The sequence below is a fragment of the Mobula hypostoma genome, chromosome 15 (assembly GCF_963921235.1).
Source record: "Mobula hypostoma chromosome 15, sMobHyp1.1, whole genome shotgun sequence".
NCBI lineage: Eukaryota > Metazoa > Chordata > Chondrichthyes > Myliobatiformes > Myliobatidae > Mobula > Mobula hypostoma.
In genome coordinates, this window is record NC_086111.1 from 13,664,047 (window position 1) to 13,681,929 (window position 17,883).

General features: G+C 45.4%; 1 protein-coding gene across 5 annotated transcripts in view; it reads right to left on the reverse strand.

The window, feature by feature from the left end:
- Nucleotides 1-17,883, reverse strand: part of cacna2d2a (calcium channel, voltage-dependent, alpha 2/delta subunit 2a) — a 1,072,053-nt gene that overhangs the window by 932,702 nt on the left and 121,468 nt on the right. The gene's annotated exons all lie outside the window — the stretch shown is intronic.

The following is a 17,883-nucleotide window of genomic DNA, read 5'->3' on the forward strand; positions in this document are numbered from 1 at the left end:
CCTCTCTCACCTGATCTCCTTACCTGCCCATCACCGCCCTCTGGTGCTCTTCCCCATCCCTTTCCTCCATGGTCTTCTGACCTCTTCTATCAGATTCCCCCTTCTCCAGCCCTGTATCTCTTTCACCTATCAACTTCCCAGCTCTTTACTTCACCTCTTCCCCTCCCAGTTTCACCTATCACCTCTCGCAACACGCTGGAGGAACTCAGCAGGTCGGGCAGCATCGGTGGAAACGATCAGTCAACGTTTCAGGCCGGAACCCTTCGTCAGGACTGATCGTTTCCACGGATGCTGCCCGACCTGCTGAGTTCCTCCAGCGTGTTTGAGTGTTGCTTTGACCCCAGCATCTGCAGAGTATCTGGTGTTCACCTATCACTTACCATCTTGTATTTCTTCCTCCATTCCCCACATCTAATCCGGTTCTAATGAAGGGTCTTGGCTGTTTACTCTTTTCTATAGATGCTGCCTAGCCTGCTGAGTACTTCCAGCATTTTGTGTGCATTGCTTTCGATTTTTGGCATCTACAGATTTTCTCTAGATGGGGATCAACTGTACCATCTGCACCCAGATCCATATTTTAAACATTAAATTGATGGGTGGGAAGATAAAATTAGAGGGCACAGGACTATGCTGAGATAAGAATGGAGTATTGAGGGGTACATTTTTTATACGAATATTGGACACCTGGAATGAGCTGCCAAAGGAGATGGAAGAGGCAGGCACAATTCCAATGTTTTAAAGGACTCCTGGTGGGTATTTGGTCAGTAGGATGCGGGCCTAATAAGGGCTGTACAACTCCATCAGTCTATATGAGTCTGTGCACCTCCATGAATCTATATGAGTCTGTACAACTCCAGCAGTCTATATGAGTCTGTACAATACCATGAGTCTATATGAGTCTGTACAACACCAAGAGTCTATATGACTCTATTCAACTTCATAAGTCCATATTAGTCTGTACAATTCCATGAATCTATATGAGTCGGCACTATCACATCTGAAATCCTGTCTGCCCTCCACCCTGGACCCCCATCAATTTGCCTATCGCACCAACAGGTCAACAGAGGACGCTATCTCCACGGCACTTCACTCTGCCCTGGCCCCCCTGAGCAGCCCCAACTCTTACATCAGAATGCTGTTCATTGACTTCAGTTCGGCATTAAATACAGTGATCCCCTCCAAGCTGATCACCAAACTGCACCAGCTTGGTAGAAATCATCCCTCTGCAAGTGGACCTTGGACTTTCTGACTAACAGACCCAATCAGTTAAGTTAGACAACCTCTCCTCCTCCACTCTCACCCTGAACACAGGCGTGCCTCAAGGCTGCGTGCTGAGCCCTCTTCTGTACTCCCTTTTCACCTGTGACTGCGTTCCTGTACATGGTTCTATCTCCATAATCAAGTTCTCAGACAACACCACGATGGTTAGGCCGATCAGAGGGGATGACGAGACTGCCTACAGGGACCTGGCCGCGTGGTATGCCAACAACAAACTGGCCCTAAACACCCAGAAGACCAAGGAGATCATTGTGGACTTCAGGCATGCAAGGAGCCACACTCACGTCCCCATCTACATCAATGGAGCTGTAGTGGAGCGTGTATCAAGCTTCAAATTCCAAGGGGTCCACATCTCCAAGGATCTCACCTGGTCCCTGAACTCCTCCATCCTGATCAAAAAGGCACAACAGCGCCTTTATTTCCTGCGGAGCATGAAGAAAGCTCACCTCTGTCCCAGGATACTGACGGACTTTTACCGCTGTACCATTGAGAGCATACTCACCAACTGCATCTCAGTGTGGTATGGCAATTGTCCTGTATTGGACCGCAAAGCACTCCAGCGTGTGGTGAAAACTGCCCAGCGGATTATCAGCACCTAACTGCCCACCATTGAGAACATCTACCATAAACGCTGCCTGGGCAGGGCGAAAAGCATTATCAAGGATGCATCTCACCCTAACCATGGACTTTTTACTCTCCTCCCATCCGGTAAGCGTTACAGGAGCCTCCGCTCCCGCACCCGCAGGCACAGGAAGAGCTTCTTCCCTGAGGCTGTGACCCTGCTGAATCTCACATCACAGCGCTAAGCAGTATTGCACCCATATTGTACTGTCTCAGTACTTTTATATTTGTGTGCTGTAGCACTTACCTTTTATTCGCATTTATTTTGTAAATAACACTATTCTTTGCATTTCTGGTCAGATTCAAACTGCATTTCATTGGCTTTGTATCTGTACTCGGCACAATGACAATAAAGTTGAATCGAATCTACAACTGCATGAGACTATATGAGGTTGTACAGCTCCATGAGTTTATATGAGTCTGTACAACTCCATGAGTCTGTACAATACCATGGGTCTATATGCATAAAGACCTTTGTGCCATAGTTGTTGTGCCATAGCACCTGTCTGCCTTTCCTAATTCCTTTCTTACTTATCTTCACAGTGTTCTATATTTGGTCTGATTATCAACCAGGTACCTGTCACACTTGTTTATTTTAAAATGTTTTGTTGTACTCTCCATCTCATTGATCATGGTGACCATAGTTTTCGTAGTTGGTTGTGAAACTAAACTTTCATTAGATCATCTCCCCTTTAAAGAACATCCATCGTTTGAATAGAATTATACTTGTTAATCCTTGAATCTAGTTCACTCATTTGAACAACTGACTAAACATTCCTAAATATACTCTCGGAACATTACACTTTGTACTCTTGTGTACCTCGCCATTTCAGTTCACGCAAGGATAGCTAAGTCTCCGCAGGATGACAAGTTGGGAACATGTGTAAAATCCACAAGGATCTTCCAGAGAAAGCTGCCAAGTGGCCATAGCTGACAAGGAATAGGAGGGAGCATCGGAACACTGGAAAGGCAATGGCGAAAGTGGCATGAAGAGAAGCAATTATTGATAATTTATGGCTATGACCAAGTAGAATTATAGCTTAGGCCTACTCATCCAAACTGAACTCATCCCATTTTTCCTAACCAAGCACTTGTCTGGCAACTTGTTCCCTATACATATCGCACACAGAGTTGGTGGGGGGGGGGGTGGGTGAGGAAGTTACCCCTCAGGTATCTTAAAATATTTCCTCTCACCTTGAAGTTGTGTCCTTTAGATTTTGACTCACCTACCCTGGCCAATCCACCAGGATTATGCCGACCATAATTTTATAAAACTCTGTAAGGTCAGCCCTGAATACCACGATCTCTAGGGAAAACATAACTCACCTCATAACTCAGACAGGTAAGAAAAAAAAGTATAAAAGGTCCCATCAGGTGGACAGGTGTGGATGGGAATTGTAATATTGTGAACTTCGTATTGGTAGGATCACATCATACATTGCTCAGGTATGTAGTTCCCTCTTAGTAACATTCCTTGGAAGTGTTCTCAGCAATTTCAGGAAGTCATAGGCTGATATGATTGGTCAGGACACCGATTTTCTGATGAATTTGATAAAACTCTCTGTGACTTGAAATCTACTTACCCATTTTTAGCGGAATACATCTGTAAAATATCTGCCTTGTGTAGGCTAGACAGGTCAAGGAGACAGAAGGAGAAGGGCAAAGGACCTTTGAAGGTTAGACACGTCAAGGAGAGGGGAGGAGGACTTTTGAAGTTTATTCAGGTCAAGGAGAGAGGAGAGGGGCAGAGAACTTTTTAACAGTCTTTTAAGGAGATATTTCTGCTGGTGTTTGTTCTCAGCTGACCACTCCGTTCAATCTACATGAAAGCCTGAAATATCCCTGATGTTTGCTTGCTTCATGTTTCTCACATGGATGGCAACAAAGCCTGAAGTGACAGATGAAGTTCAATCTGGGAAAAGGTGAAATGATTCACTTTGGAAGGTCGAATTTGAAGGCAGAATACAGGCTTAATGGAGGATTCTTAGCAATATGGAGGAACAGAGGGATCTTGGAGTCTATGACCTCAGATCCCTCACAGTTGCCCAGCAAGTTGAAAGGGTTGTTAAGAAGTTGGCTTTCATTAGTTAGGAATTGAGTTTAAGTGCCACAATGTAATGTTGCAATTCTATAAAACCCTGGTTAGACCACACGTGGAATATTGCGCTCAGTTCTGGTCACTTCATTATAGGAAGGATGAGGAAGCTTCAGAGAGGGACCAGAGGAGATTTACCAGGATGCTGCCTGGATTAGAGAGCATGTAGGTTGAGTGAGCGAGGTTTTTCTCTTTGGAGAGAAGGAGGATGGGAGCTGACTGGACAGAGGTGTTTGAGATGATATAGAGTGGACATCCTGTGCCTTTTTCCCAGGGTGGAAAAGGCTAATATGAGGGCACATAACTTGAAGGTGCTGGGAGGAAAGTATAGGGGGAGGTCAGAGAGTGTTAGGTGCATGGAGGTACAGGGGTGGTAGAGGCAGATATATCAGGGGCATGTAAGAAACTCTTAGGCACATGGATGAAAGAAAAATGAAGGCTACGTGGGACGGAGGGTGGAGTTCATCTTGAAGAACGTTATAAAGTCAGCAGAGCATCATGGCCGAATGACCCATACTGTTCTGTACTGTTCTCTGTTCTATGTACCTGCCTCAACCACTTCCTCTGGCAGCTCCTTTCAGTATGAAGAAGTTGTCCCACAGGTTCCTGTTAAACATTCAAGCCCCCCCCCCCACCATTCCCCAAAACCATTTGCTTACCCGAGCTATGCCCCTCATGATTCTGTAAGATCTCAGTTTCCTACCATCCAAGCAATATAGTCCTGGCCTGCCCAATCTCTCCCTGTAATCCAGTGCCTCAAATCCTATCAGTATCATAAACCTTTTCTGCCATCTTTCCAGCTTAATGGCATAAGCAGAGTGAGCAAAACTGCATACAATTATTACACCAAGTGCAGCTTCACCAATGTCATAATGCCCCATCTTCTATCCTCATTGCCTGACTGAGGAAGGCCAGTGTGCCAAGAGCCGCCTTCATCACCCTGTCTCCTTGTGACAGCACTCTCAGAGAACCACACACCGGAATCTCTGCCACTACGTCACTTCGCGAGCAGCAGCTGAGTGTAATGTGCAGTGCACAAGATGCTGGTGGGACTCAGCAGGTCAGATAGTGCCCATGAAGGAGAATAAACTGTTGACATTTCAGGCCAAGACTGGAAAGGGAGGGGGAAGAAGCCAGAATGAGGTGGTAGGGGAGGAGAAGTGCAGAGGTTATAGGTGAATCCAGGTGAGGGGGAAGGTAGGTAGATGGGGGAGGGAAGATGACACAAAAGCTGGGATCTAATAGTTGGAAGAGGTAAAGAGCTGAAGAAAGAATCTGACAGGAAAGCAATGTGGACCATAGGCAGAAGGGAGGGAGGAAGGACAACAGCGGGAAGGGAGAGAAGGAGGGATGGGCAGCTGAGGGAAGGGAGGGAGGGAGGACAACAGAGGGAAGGGAGGGAGGGAGGGATGGGTAGCTGAGGGAAGGGAGAGAGGGAGGACAACAGAGGGAAGGGAGGGAGGGAGGGATGGGTAGCTGAGGGAAGGGAGGGAGGGAGGACAACAGAGGGAAGGGAGGGAGGGAGGGATGGGCAGCTGAGGAGAAAGGAAGGAAGAAGGACAACAGAGGGAAGGGAAGGAGGAAGGACAACAGAGGGAAGGGAGGGAGGGAGGACAACAGAGGGAAGGGAGGGAGGGAGAGATGGGCAGCTGAGGAGATGGAAGGGAGGTAGGACAACAGAGGGAAGGGCGGGAGGGAGGGAGAGAGGACAATAGAGGGAAGGGAGAGAGGGAGGACAACAGAGGGAGGGATGGGCAGCTGAGGAGAAGGGAAGGATAGTAGGGAAGCCAGAATGGAGAATGGAAAAAGAGAGAAGGGGAGGAAGAAAAATTTGCAGCAATTTGAGAAATCTATGTTCATATCTTCAGGTTTGAGGCTACCAAGACAAAATATGAGGTATTGCTCCTTCATCCTGAGAGTGGCCTCAATGTGGCAGTAGAGGTGCAATGAAGAGCACTGTGACAGTGCACGGTGACAGTGTGCGGCGAAGGAATACAGTGACAATGTACAGCGACAGTGTGCGGTGACAGTCTGCAGCGATAGTGGACAGCGAGTGTACGGCAACAATGTGCGGCGACAGTGCACGGCAACAGCATATGGCAACAGTGTACTGTGAGAGCGTGTGGTGACAGCACACGTGACAATGTACAGGGACAGTGTATGGCGAGTATACGATGACAGTGCATGGCGACAGAACCAGCAAGTTAGCTGATTATGGTTACTTGGTGTGTTTTCTCTGCCCTCAGTGGTTTTCTATTAAACCTTTTTGTAATTATCCTGACAAAAGTAACAACATATTAAGCAAGACAGTTGTCATATTTTATAGGTTCTCTGATTAGAATGAGATCAGAAAAGGTACTTTCTTGTGCAAAGAAGAATCAGGTAATGGGACGTATGGCAAACATAAGCTATGTTGATGCCAGAATGTGTGGCAACTCTTGTGGGCTGCCCCCAGCACGTCCTCGGAAGTGTTGGATATTCATGCAAATGATGCATTTCACTGTATGCTTCAATGTACACGTGGCAAATAAACTTGAATCTTAAACCTGGCGTTCTATACGCAGGTTGTACTATACCATTCTGATGCAGATTAAGTCCCCATAATTATACAGACACACTCCTACTCAAACACAAACGAGCTCCTTTCATTGAGTCTGCCAGGCGGCTAAGGTTTGCAATTGTTTCTGCTCCACGTCTGAGCCCTTTCAAAAGCACCTGTGTGACATGAATATTCTTCAAAGAAAGCACTGGAAGTTTTTTCTGAAAAACTGACACTTGTGTCAGAAACTAGTTGAAAGTCATAATCTGCCTGTCCAGGAAAACATCACTATTTTCTCTTGTGAATGGGAGAAGGTGGATAAAATGCGTGAATTAATATTAATTACATACTGTATGATGCTTGGCGTAATAGGAATGGTAATATATTTGGATAGTTATTTTACTCATGAAGTTCATTGGTACAGAGATGATTAAATATTGTGACATTTTCTGAGGTTCACTTATTGTAGAGAAACCGTACGTTCTGGGTTTTAATGACGGTGTAATGTTGCCACAGCAGGTGAGTGAGCTGATTCTGCTCAGACATCACAATGTGCCGGCCGGCAGTCTGGTGGTGTGATCTTCAGGGAAGGCTACACCAGTGGGCAGGTGACACTACGTCCCAGAGGAACACTTGGATTCTATCACATGAAACATTTCTCCTCTCAAAGCCAAAGTAAATTTATTATACAGTACACCACCATACACTACCTTGACATTCATTTTCTTGCAGGCACTTACAGGAAATTACAGATATAAATAGAATTTATGAAAATGTACGCATAAACAAAGACTGACAAACACCAATGTGCAAATGAAAACAAACTACACATAAAAGAAAATACGACTGAAAATCAGCTGTCGAGTCCTGAAAGTGAGTCTGTAGGTTGTGGGATCAGTTCAGAGTTGAGTGAGTGAAGTTATCCGTGCCTGATGTTTGTGGGGTAATAATTGTTCCTGAACCTGGTGGTGTGGGGCTTAAGGTTCCAATATGTCCTGACTATCATCTCATCGCAAAGAATTTGAGGGAATTAAAGTAAAACCAATAATGCCCAAAGTCTAACACAAGCTGGATCGAGATTAGAAGATTCAATTCTTCCAATTAAAGTCCTCAACCAAAAATACTTCCTGCTGTCATATACTCATTCACGAGATGCATCCCTTACTCTCCAGTATGTTTTGATTTAATGAAGTGATTTGGTTCATATTTGCCAGCTCTTGCGAAGTGCATGTTAGTGCGGGAAGGTGCCCCCTGTGTTGCGAATTCTGGTTTTGATCCAATTAGAGGAAGGATTGGAGATGCCGAGTGAATTGGAGAGCAGTGCTCTCATGCACACACTGGTGTTTCCCTTCAGCTGGTGAAGCTTACAGATTTGGAGAGTATTGTTAGCATGGCACAGCTTGCAAAATGGTGTGCAGGTGGTGGAGGGAGTGAATGCTTCAGGCACATAATCCATTAATGATACTTATTTGCATCACTGTCATGTTGCACACTGTCACTATCATCATTGGCACTTGAGATGCACTAATGATGATAATCATAGAAACATTCTGCATTACAGGAAGCAACTGGCACAGTCCTCAGGTGAATTAGGGTACCATTACTGACACAGTAACACACTGCCTACATTCCATTACTGACTCACTCAGGCACCTCTTAGCTGGTGTGCACTGATACCTGGCATCTTGCTCACGTTCGACCACTGCTTTTCAGTGGCAACACGGGCAGCCTGTTTCACAGGCAGACTCTACCCTATCACAGATAACGATCTTCACTGCACTTCCCTCCTTAATTACTACACGTATAGTTGAGTGGCCGATACTTTATTGCAGTGGTCCCCCAACCTCTGGGCCGCAAACCGATACATTGCCGCGAAGCATGCAGAGGTGCAGCGGTAGCTGGGACGCACCCAGAACATCTTTAAGAAAAAAGCCAAAATAAACAAGCTAATTAATTAGGCGCAATTAATTAGACGCAATTGGCAATCCCCTCTGATCTGGGCTGACATTTACGAGCTGGGCGGCACCTAATTAATTAGCTTGTTTATTTCGGCTTTCTTCTCGTGCCAGGTGCGTCCCGGCCACCGCTGCACCACTACATTCTTCGCGGCAATGCATCGGTCCACGGCCCGGAGGTGGGGACCACTGCTTTATTGAACTCACCTCCAAAATTATGACCCAGAGACCAAAGTTCAAGTTTTACCTTGAGGGCTGGAAATTTTAGATTCAAGCAAAAAAATCTGGAATTTAAAATCCAATCTCACTAACAGTGACCATGAAACTATCAAACTGTTGCTTAAACCCACCTTTCGTCTGCTCAAAATGTGGCACCTAAACACCAACATTAACTCTTTATTGCTTCCTCAGTCCAGGGGCAACGAGGAACACACAGTACTTGCCAGTGACTTCCGTGTTCAGACAACGATATAGAACATCGACCACTATCGCACAGTACAGGCCCTTCTGCCCATCACATTGTGCTGACCTTTTAACCTACTCCACGATGAATCTAACCCTTCCCTCCTAAATAGCCTTCCATTTTTCTATCATCCGTGTGCCTATCTAAGAGCCTTTCAAATGTTCCGAATATATCCACCTCTGCCACCTCCCCTGCCACCACTCTGCGTGTAAAAATCTGACATCCCCCTATACTTCACTCCGATCACCTTAAAATCATGCCTCCTCGTATTCGTCATTTCTGCCCTGGGAAAAAGTCTTTGACTGTCCAATCGATCTCTGCCTCTGAACACCCTGTACACCTCGATCAAGTTGCCTCTCATCCTCTTTCACTCCAAGGAGGAAAGCTCAGGCTTGCTCAACCTATCTGATAAGAAATGCTCTTCAATCCAGGCAGCACCCTGGTAAATCTCCACTGCGCCCTCTCTTCAATCCAGGCAGCACCCTGGTAAATCTCCACTGCACCCTCTCTTCAATGCAGGCAGCACCCTGGTAAATCTCCACTGCACCCTCTCTTCAATCCAGGCAGCACTCGGGTAAATCTCCACTGCACCCTCTCTTCAATGCAGGCAGCACCCTGGTAAATCTCCACTGCGCCCTCTCTTCAATGCAGGCAGCACCCTGGTAAATCTCCACTGCACCCTCTCTTCAATCCAGGCAGCACCCTGGTAAATCTCCACTGCATCCTCTCTTCAATCCAGGCAGCACCCTGGTAAATCTCCACTGCACCCTCTCTTCAATGCAGGCAGCACTCGGGTAAATCTCCACTGCACCCTCTCTTCAACGCAGGCAGCACTCGGGTAAATCTCCACTGCACCCTCTCTTCAATGCAGGCAGCACTCTGGTAAATCTCCACTGCACCCTCTCTAAAGCTTCAACATATTTCCTTTAATGAGGCAGCTAGAACTGTACACGATATTCCAAGTGTGGTCTAACCTGCGGTTTAACCATTACCTCCTGGCTCATGAACTCAGTCCTCCAACTAACAAAGGGCAACACACCATTCACCTTCTGAACCACTCTATCAAACTGCACAGCCGCTTTGAGTGATCTCGGGCATGGACCACAAGGTCTCTCTGTTCCTCCACCCTGCTAAGAATCCGGTCGTTAACTCTGTATTCTGCCTTCAAATTCAACCTTCCTAAGTGAATCATTTCATGCTTCTCCAGGTTGAATTCCATCTGCCACCTCTCAGCCCAGCTCTGCATCCTGTCAATGAGCCATCGCAAATCACAACAACTGTCCACACAATCCGCAACGCCACTAATGTTCACATAATCTACAAACTTACTAACCCACTTCCTCATCCAACTCATTTATAAAAATCACAAACAGCAGGAGTCCCAGATCAGATCCTATAGAACACCACTGGTCACCACTCTCCAGACAGAATACGAACCATCTGCTACTACCCTTCAACGGGTAAGCCAATTCTGTATTCACAAGCCATGTTTCACTGATCCCATGCGTGCCGACTTTCTGAATGAGCCTACCATGTGGAATCTTATTAAGCACCTTACATAGACATGATATCAAACATGATCCATCTACACAACATCAAATATGACCAATATACACGACATCCACTTCTTCCCCTTCATCAATGTGTTTTGTCACATCCTCAAAGAATTGAGGCCCATGAGGCATGACCTTCCCTCACAAGGCCATGCTGACTATCCCTACTCAGACAATGCTTCTCCAAAAGCTCAAATATTCTGTCTCTAAGATTCATCTCCAATAACTCGCCCACCACTTAAATAAAAATCACTGGCCCATAATCCCCTATACTCTTTCTTGAACAAAAGAATAACATTTGCTACCTCCAATCACATGGCACTACTCCTGTGGCCAATGAAACACAAACACCATTACAGGATGTAGGCATCTCTTCACTCGCTTCCCGTAGTAACCAGGGCCATCTCCCGTCTGGTCCCGGGGACTTACCTATCCTAATGTTTCTGAAAAATTCCAGGACATCCTCTTTCTCAGCACCAGTATGCACAAGCATATCAGCACATTTTACACTCTCCTCACAATGGTCCAGGCTCCCCTGACTGGCGAATAGTGAAACAGTGTTCAATAAGGACCGTCCCTATCTCCAGTCACATGCTTCCTCTGCTATCCCTGATTGGTCGACCCTCACTCTTCTTCATGTTTCTTTAATTCTACTCACCAAGTCTTACTCATGCCCCACTTCAGCTCCTTTCTGGCTGCCCTGTAACTCTCTAGAGCCCTGTCTGACCCGTTCTTCCTAAATCTTAAGTTAGCTTCTTTCAAAATTGAAAGGCAATTTATTATCAAAGTGCATATATGTCAGCATATTGAATCCTAAGATTTATTTTCTTGTAGGTATACTCAATAAATCATGATAGAATAATAACCATAATAGAATCAATGAAAGACCGCACCAACTTGGATGTTCAGCCAGCGTACAAAAGACAAAAAACTGTGTAAATACAAAAAGAATTAATAATAATAATAATAAATACATATGGAGAAGATTACGTGAAGAATCCTTGACAGTGAGTCCATTGGTTATGGGAACATTACGATGATGGGGCAAGTGAAGTTGAGAGAAGTTAATCCTTTTGGTTCTGGAGCCTGATGGTTGAGGGTAATAACAGTTCCCAAACCTGGTGGTGTGGGTCCTGAGGCTCCTGTACCACCTTTTTGAAGGCAACAGCAAGAAGAGAGCATGTCCTGGGAGGTGGGGGTCCCTGATGATGGATGCTGCTTTCCTGCGACAACATTTTATGTAGATGTGCTCAGTGGTGGGAGGACTTTATCTGTGATGGACTGAGCTACTTTTTGCAGGATTTTCCATTCAAGGACATTGGTGTTTCCATACCAGGCTGTGATACAGCCAGTCAATATACTCTCCACTACACATCTACAGAAGTTTGCCAAAGTTTTAGAAGTCATGCCAAACCTTTGCAAACTCCTGAGGAAGTCGAGGCACTGCCGTGCTTTCTTTGTAATTGCACTTGTGCTGGGCCCATGACAGGACCTCTGAAATAATAAAGCAGAAGAAAATAAAGTTGCTGACCCTCTCCACCTCTGACCCTCCAGTGAGATCTGACTCATGGACCTCTGGTTTCCTCCTCCTGAAGTCAATAAGCAGCTCCTTGGTCTTGCTGACACTGAGTAAGAGGTTGCTATGGCACCACTCAGCCAGATTTTCAGTCTCCCTTCCATCTGCCGATTCATCACCATCTTTGATTCTTCCTGACTAAGGGATATACGTGAAATTTGCTGTTATCTGATAGCAGTATAGTGCAAAGACATCACATTACTATAAATTATAATATAAATTATGTAATAATGAAGTAACGGACCATCAGAAATCTGATGACTGAAGGTGGGGGAAGCTATTTCTGAATCACTGGGTATGGTGGTAAGAAGAGGGCACGTCCTGGGTGGTGAAGATAAAATGTATCTTCCTCACACACTATCAACAGTGAGTTTCTTCACAGACCTCATCAGGCAAACACAAGCATCTTGCTCACACTCTCAGCCAACACAGTGTTTGTCAACACCACACACAGATAACCATTACTCACCAGCTCTTGCCCACTCTCCAGAGCCAATATTTACTGACACATTACAAACACATACCTAACCTGCAAAATGCTCTGGAGAAAGGGGCTGATGCCAAAAGGCATTTCACCTCACCTTGGATTTCCCCTTTAAAATTATAGACTCTGGATCTAGGTACAACTCTGTCGAAGACAATATTTATTGCCCAAGCCTAACTGACATGGAGAAAGTCATGTGAGCTGCCTTCTTTAACAGCTGCAACTCTACAATCAGCCCTTTACCTCTTCCAACTATCACCTCTCTGCTTCTCACTTCATGCCCCCTTTCCCACCCCTCCACCTTCTCCATCATCCAGCCTTACCTATCACCTGCCAGCTTGTACTACCCCCTACCTTTTTATTCTGACTTCTGCTCCCTTCCTTTCCAGTCTTGATGAAGGCTCTCGGCCTGAAATGACGACAGTTTATCTCCTTCCATAGATGTGGTCTGACCTTCTGAGCTCCTCCAGCAGTTTGTGTGTGTGTGTTCAAGATTTCTGGCATCTGCAGAATCTCTTGTGTTTATGATTTATCAGACAAGTTGTTTTTTTACATGGAAATTGGTAGGTGTTTGGAATGGCTGGTGGGGAGGTGGCGAAAGCAAAAATAACACTGGAGTTTACGACACTGTAGACAAACACAGCAATATGTAGGGAATGCAGGGAGAGGGATCCAGTGCAGACAGAGGAAGAAATGTAATTGAAATTTAATTGGGCTGAAGGGTCTGATCCTCTTCTGTACTCTTCTAAATCTCATTTGTACCCTCATATCTCTCCTGTAGCTCGACACCTAAAACTGTCCACAGTATGTCAGGTTTACTTATGAACACACCGACCACTTGTTCAGAGTGGTACAGGTTGCAGGTGGAATGTGCTGTCGAAGTAGGTAAGGAAAGTAACTACGGTGCATTATGTAGATTGTATCTGCCACGCGTCTTTGGGAAGTTTCCATCAAACTGTCTGTTGCTGATTTCGGGATTGGTTACATCAGACTGTCTCTGCTGTGTGTTGGATACTGGTTCATCAGACTGTCTCTGTGAGTTGGATATTGGCTGATCAGACTGTCTCTGTGTGTTGGATATTGGTTGATCAGACTGTCTCTGTGTGTTGGATATTGGTTGATCAGACTGTCTCTGTGTGTTGGATATTGGTTGATCAGACTGTCTCTGTGTGTTGGATATTGGCTGATCAGACTGTCTCTGTGTGTTGGATATTGGTTGATCAGACTGTCTCTGTGTGTTGGATATTGGTTGATCAGACTGTCTGTGTGTTGGATATTGGCTGATCAGACTGTCTCCGTGTGTTGGATATTGGTTGATCAGACTGTCTCCGTGTGTTGGATATTGGTTGATCAGACTGTTTCTGTGTGTTGGATATTGGTTGATCAGACTGTCTCTGTGTGTTGGATACTGGTTGATCAGACTGTCTCTGTGTGTTGGATATTGGTTGATCAGACTGTCTCTGTGTGTTGGATATTGGTTGATCAGACTGTCTCTGTGTTGGATATTGGCTGATCAGACTGTCTCTGTGTGTTGGATATTGGCTGATCAGACTGTCTCTGTGTGTTGGATATTGGCTGATCAGACTGTCTCTGTGTGTTGGATATTGGTTGATCAGACTGTCTGTGTGTTGGATATTGGCTGATCAGACTGTCTCCGTGTGTTGGATATTGGTTGATCAGACTGTCTCCATGTGTTGGATATTGGTTGATCAGACTGTTTCTGTGTGTTGGATATTGGTTGATCAGACTGTCTCTGTGTGTTGGATACTGATTGATCAGACTGTCTCTGTGTGTTGGATATTGGTTGATCAGACTGTCTCTGTGTGTTGGATATTGGTTGATCAGACTGTCTCTGTGTGTTGGATATTGGCTGATCAGACTGTCTCTGTGTGTTGGATATTGGTTGATCAGACTGTCTCTGTGTGTTGGATATTGGTTGATCAGACTGTCTCTGAGTGTTGGATATTGGTTGATCAGACTGTCTCTGTGTGTTGGATATTGGTTGATCAGACCGTCTCTGTGTGTTGGATATTGGTTGATCAGACTGTCTCTGTGTGTTGGATATTGGTTGATCAGACTGTCTGTGTGTTGGATATTGGCTGATCAGACTGTCTCCGTGTGTTGGATATTGGTTGATCAGACTGTCTCCGTGTGTTGGATATTGGTTGATCAGACTGTTTCTGTGTGTTGGATATTGGTTGATCAGACTGTCTCTGTGTGTTGGATACTGGTTGATCAGACTGTCTCTGTGTGTTGGATATTGGTTGATCAGACTGTCTCTGTGTGTTGGATATTGGTTGATCAGACTGTCTCTGTGTTGGATATTGGCTGATCAGACTGTCTCTGTGTGTTGGATATTGGCTGATCAGACTGTCTCTGTGTGTTGGATATTGGCTGATCAGACTGTCTCTGTGTGTTGGATATTGGTTGATCAGACTGTCTGTGTGTTGGATATTGGCTGATCAGACTGTCTCCGTGTGTTGGATATTGGTTGATCAGACTGTCTCCATGTGTTGGATATTGGTTGATCAGACTGTTTCTGTGTGTTGGATATTGGTTGATCAGACTGTCTCTGTGTGTTGGATACTGGTTGATCAGACTGTCTCTGTGTGTTGGATATTGGTTGATCAGACTGTCTCTGTGTGTTGGATATTGGTTGATCAGACTGTCTCTGTGTGTTGGATATTGGTTGATCAGACTGTCTCTGTGTTGGATATTGGCTGATCAGACTGTCTCTGTGTGTTGGATATTGGCTGATCAGACTGTCTCTGTGTGTTGGATATTGGTTGATCAGACTGTCTCTGTGTGTTGGATATTGGTTGATCAGACTGTCTGTGTGTTGGATATTGGCTGATCAGACTGTCTCCGTGTGTTGGATATTGGTTGATCAGACTGTCTCCATGTGTTGGATATTGGTTGATCAGACTGTTTCTGTGTGTTGGATATTGGTTGATCAGACTGTCTCTGTGTGTTGGATACTGGTTGATCAGACTGTCTCTGTGTGTTGGATATTGGTTGATCAGACTGTCTCTGTGTGTTGGATATTGGTTGATCAGACTGTCTCTGTGTGTTGGATATTGGTTGATCAGACTGTCTCTGTGTTGGATATTGGCTGATCAGACTGTCTCTGTGTGTTGGATATTGGCTGATCAGACTGTCTCTGTGTGTTGGATATTGGTTGATCAGACTCTCTGTGTGTTGGATATTGGTTGATCAGACTGTCTCTGTGTTGGATATTGGCTGATCAGACTGTCTCTGTGTGTTGGATATTGGTTGATCAGACTCTCTGTGTGTTGGATATTGGTTGATCAGACTGTCTCTGTGTTGGATATTGGCTGATCAGACTGTCTCTGTGTGTTGGATATTGGCTGATCAGACTGTCTCTGTGTGTTGGATATTGGTTGATCAGACTCTCTGTGTGTTGGATATTGGCTGATCAGACTGTCTCTGTGTGTTAGATTTTGGTTGATCAGACTGTCTCTGTGCGTAGGATATTGGTTGGTCAGACTGTCTCTGTGTGTTGGATATTGGCTGATCAGACTGTGTCTAAATGATGGCAAAAGGAATGCATGCTTAGGTTGATGGATAGGCACCTATTCAAGATGGTACGTTGTTCAGCATGGTCCTGATATTCTTGAGAGTTGTTGTTACTGCAGTCATTCACTTTTCTATCACACTGTCAACTTGTATCATATCGATTGTGGATGGGAAGAGGTGAGATACTTGCCACAGGATACCATGCCTCTAACATGTTCATGCAGGCACAGTATTCATGCAGCTAGCCCGGCTGAGTTTCTCATCGTGTTGACGTTGCCTCAACAATGATGATGTCCAAGGTTGGTGGTTAGAATTTCATGTCAACAGCCACTGCCCTTTTCCTGGCATGACCATTACCTATCAGCCCACCTCAATGTGCTCGAGCCCTTCTGGTGAAGGTAGTTCCATTGAACTATTTCCATTGAACTAGTTGCCTTGTGTAAGGTACTCCGACCTCACACAAGGCAACTGAAAGGTATGATCTCCATTCGTCATAATGTGAATATAGTCAGTTGGATCGAACCAATACTCCTGAGAGAAGATCACACCAAGCTACTTACAGAGGGAAGTACGTTTCACAACACGATGAGACAGTCTAACTGAATCAAATCCCAGTATAAACTACCCCCCTCACGTGGCCCATCAATCTACTGCCCCCACACACAGTGCCAGACAGTGTGTTAGACAAAGACTTGGTTCCAAAAATTCATTGCCAATATACAAATACACAATATATAAACCATGTTAAAAGACCCACCTACAGGTACAGAAAAGCAAATAGCTGCAGATGCTCAATATATAAAATAAAAGCAGAAAATGTACCGGATACTCAGGATAATACGCAGATAATCCAGCAAAAGATCTTGCCTGATAGACTAATTAAGCCAACATAATATCTATCGACAGGCATCATACCAACCAGTACAACACTAACATGACAAAGTCTGCATATGTTGGAGCTCAGCAGGTCAATGGAAAAGAGAAATCAGCCGAGGTTTTGGGCCGAGACCCTTCTTCAGGACTGAGAGGGAGATGCCTGAATTAAAAGGTGGGGAGAGTGGAAGGAGGATAGCTAGAAGTTGATAGGTGAAGCCAGGTGGGTGGGAAAGGTTAAAGGCTGGAGAAGAAAGAATCTGGTAGAAGAAAGGGAAGGAGGAGGGGACCTAGGGGGAAGCTAGGCAGGTGAGAAGTAAAAAGTCAGAGTGGGAAACAAAGGAAGGGAATGGGGGAGTTTTGTTCACCAGAAGGAGAAATCAATATCCATACCATCAGGTTGGAGGGTATCCAGACAGAATATAACGGTTTCCTGCTCCACCCTCATGGACCAACATGTTCGAAAGGGAATGGGAATTAAATTGTTTGGCCACTGGGAAGTCCCACTTGTGGTGGATGATGTGGAGATGCTCAACGACGCAGTCTCCCAATTTATGATGGGTCGGGAGCATCAGGAGCACCAGACACAATAGGCAACCCCAGCAGATTCGCGGGTGAAGAGTTGCCTTGCTTGGAGTGTTTGGGGCCCGGAATGCAGCTGAGGGACGAGGTGAATGGGCAGGTGTAGCACTTTGGCCACTTGTAGAGATAAGTGCCAGGAGGGAGATTATTGAGAAGGGGCAAATGGACAAGGGAATCATGGAGGGAGCAATCCGTGTGGAAGGCGTGGTGGGGGGAGGGTAAAGGTGTGTTTAATAGTAGGATCCCTTTGGATATGGCAGAAGTTGCAGAGTATAACGTATTGGACATGGAGGCTGATGGGGTGGTAGATAAGGGCAAGAGGCACTC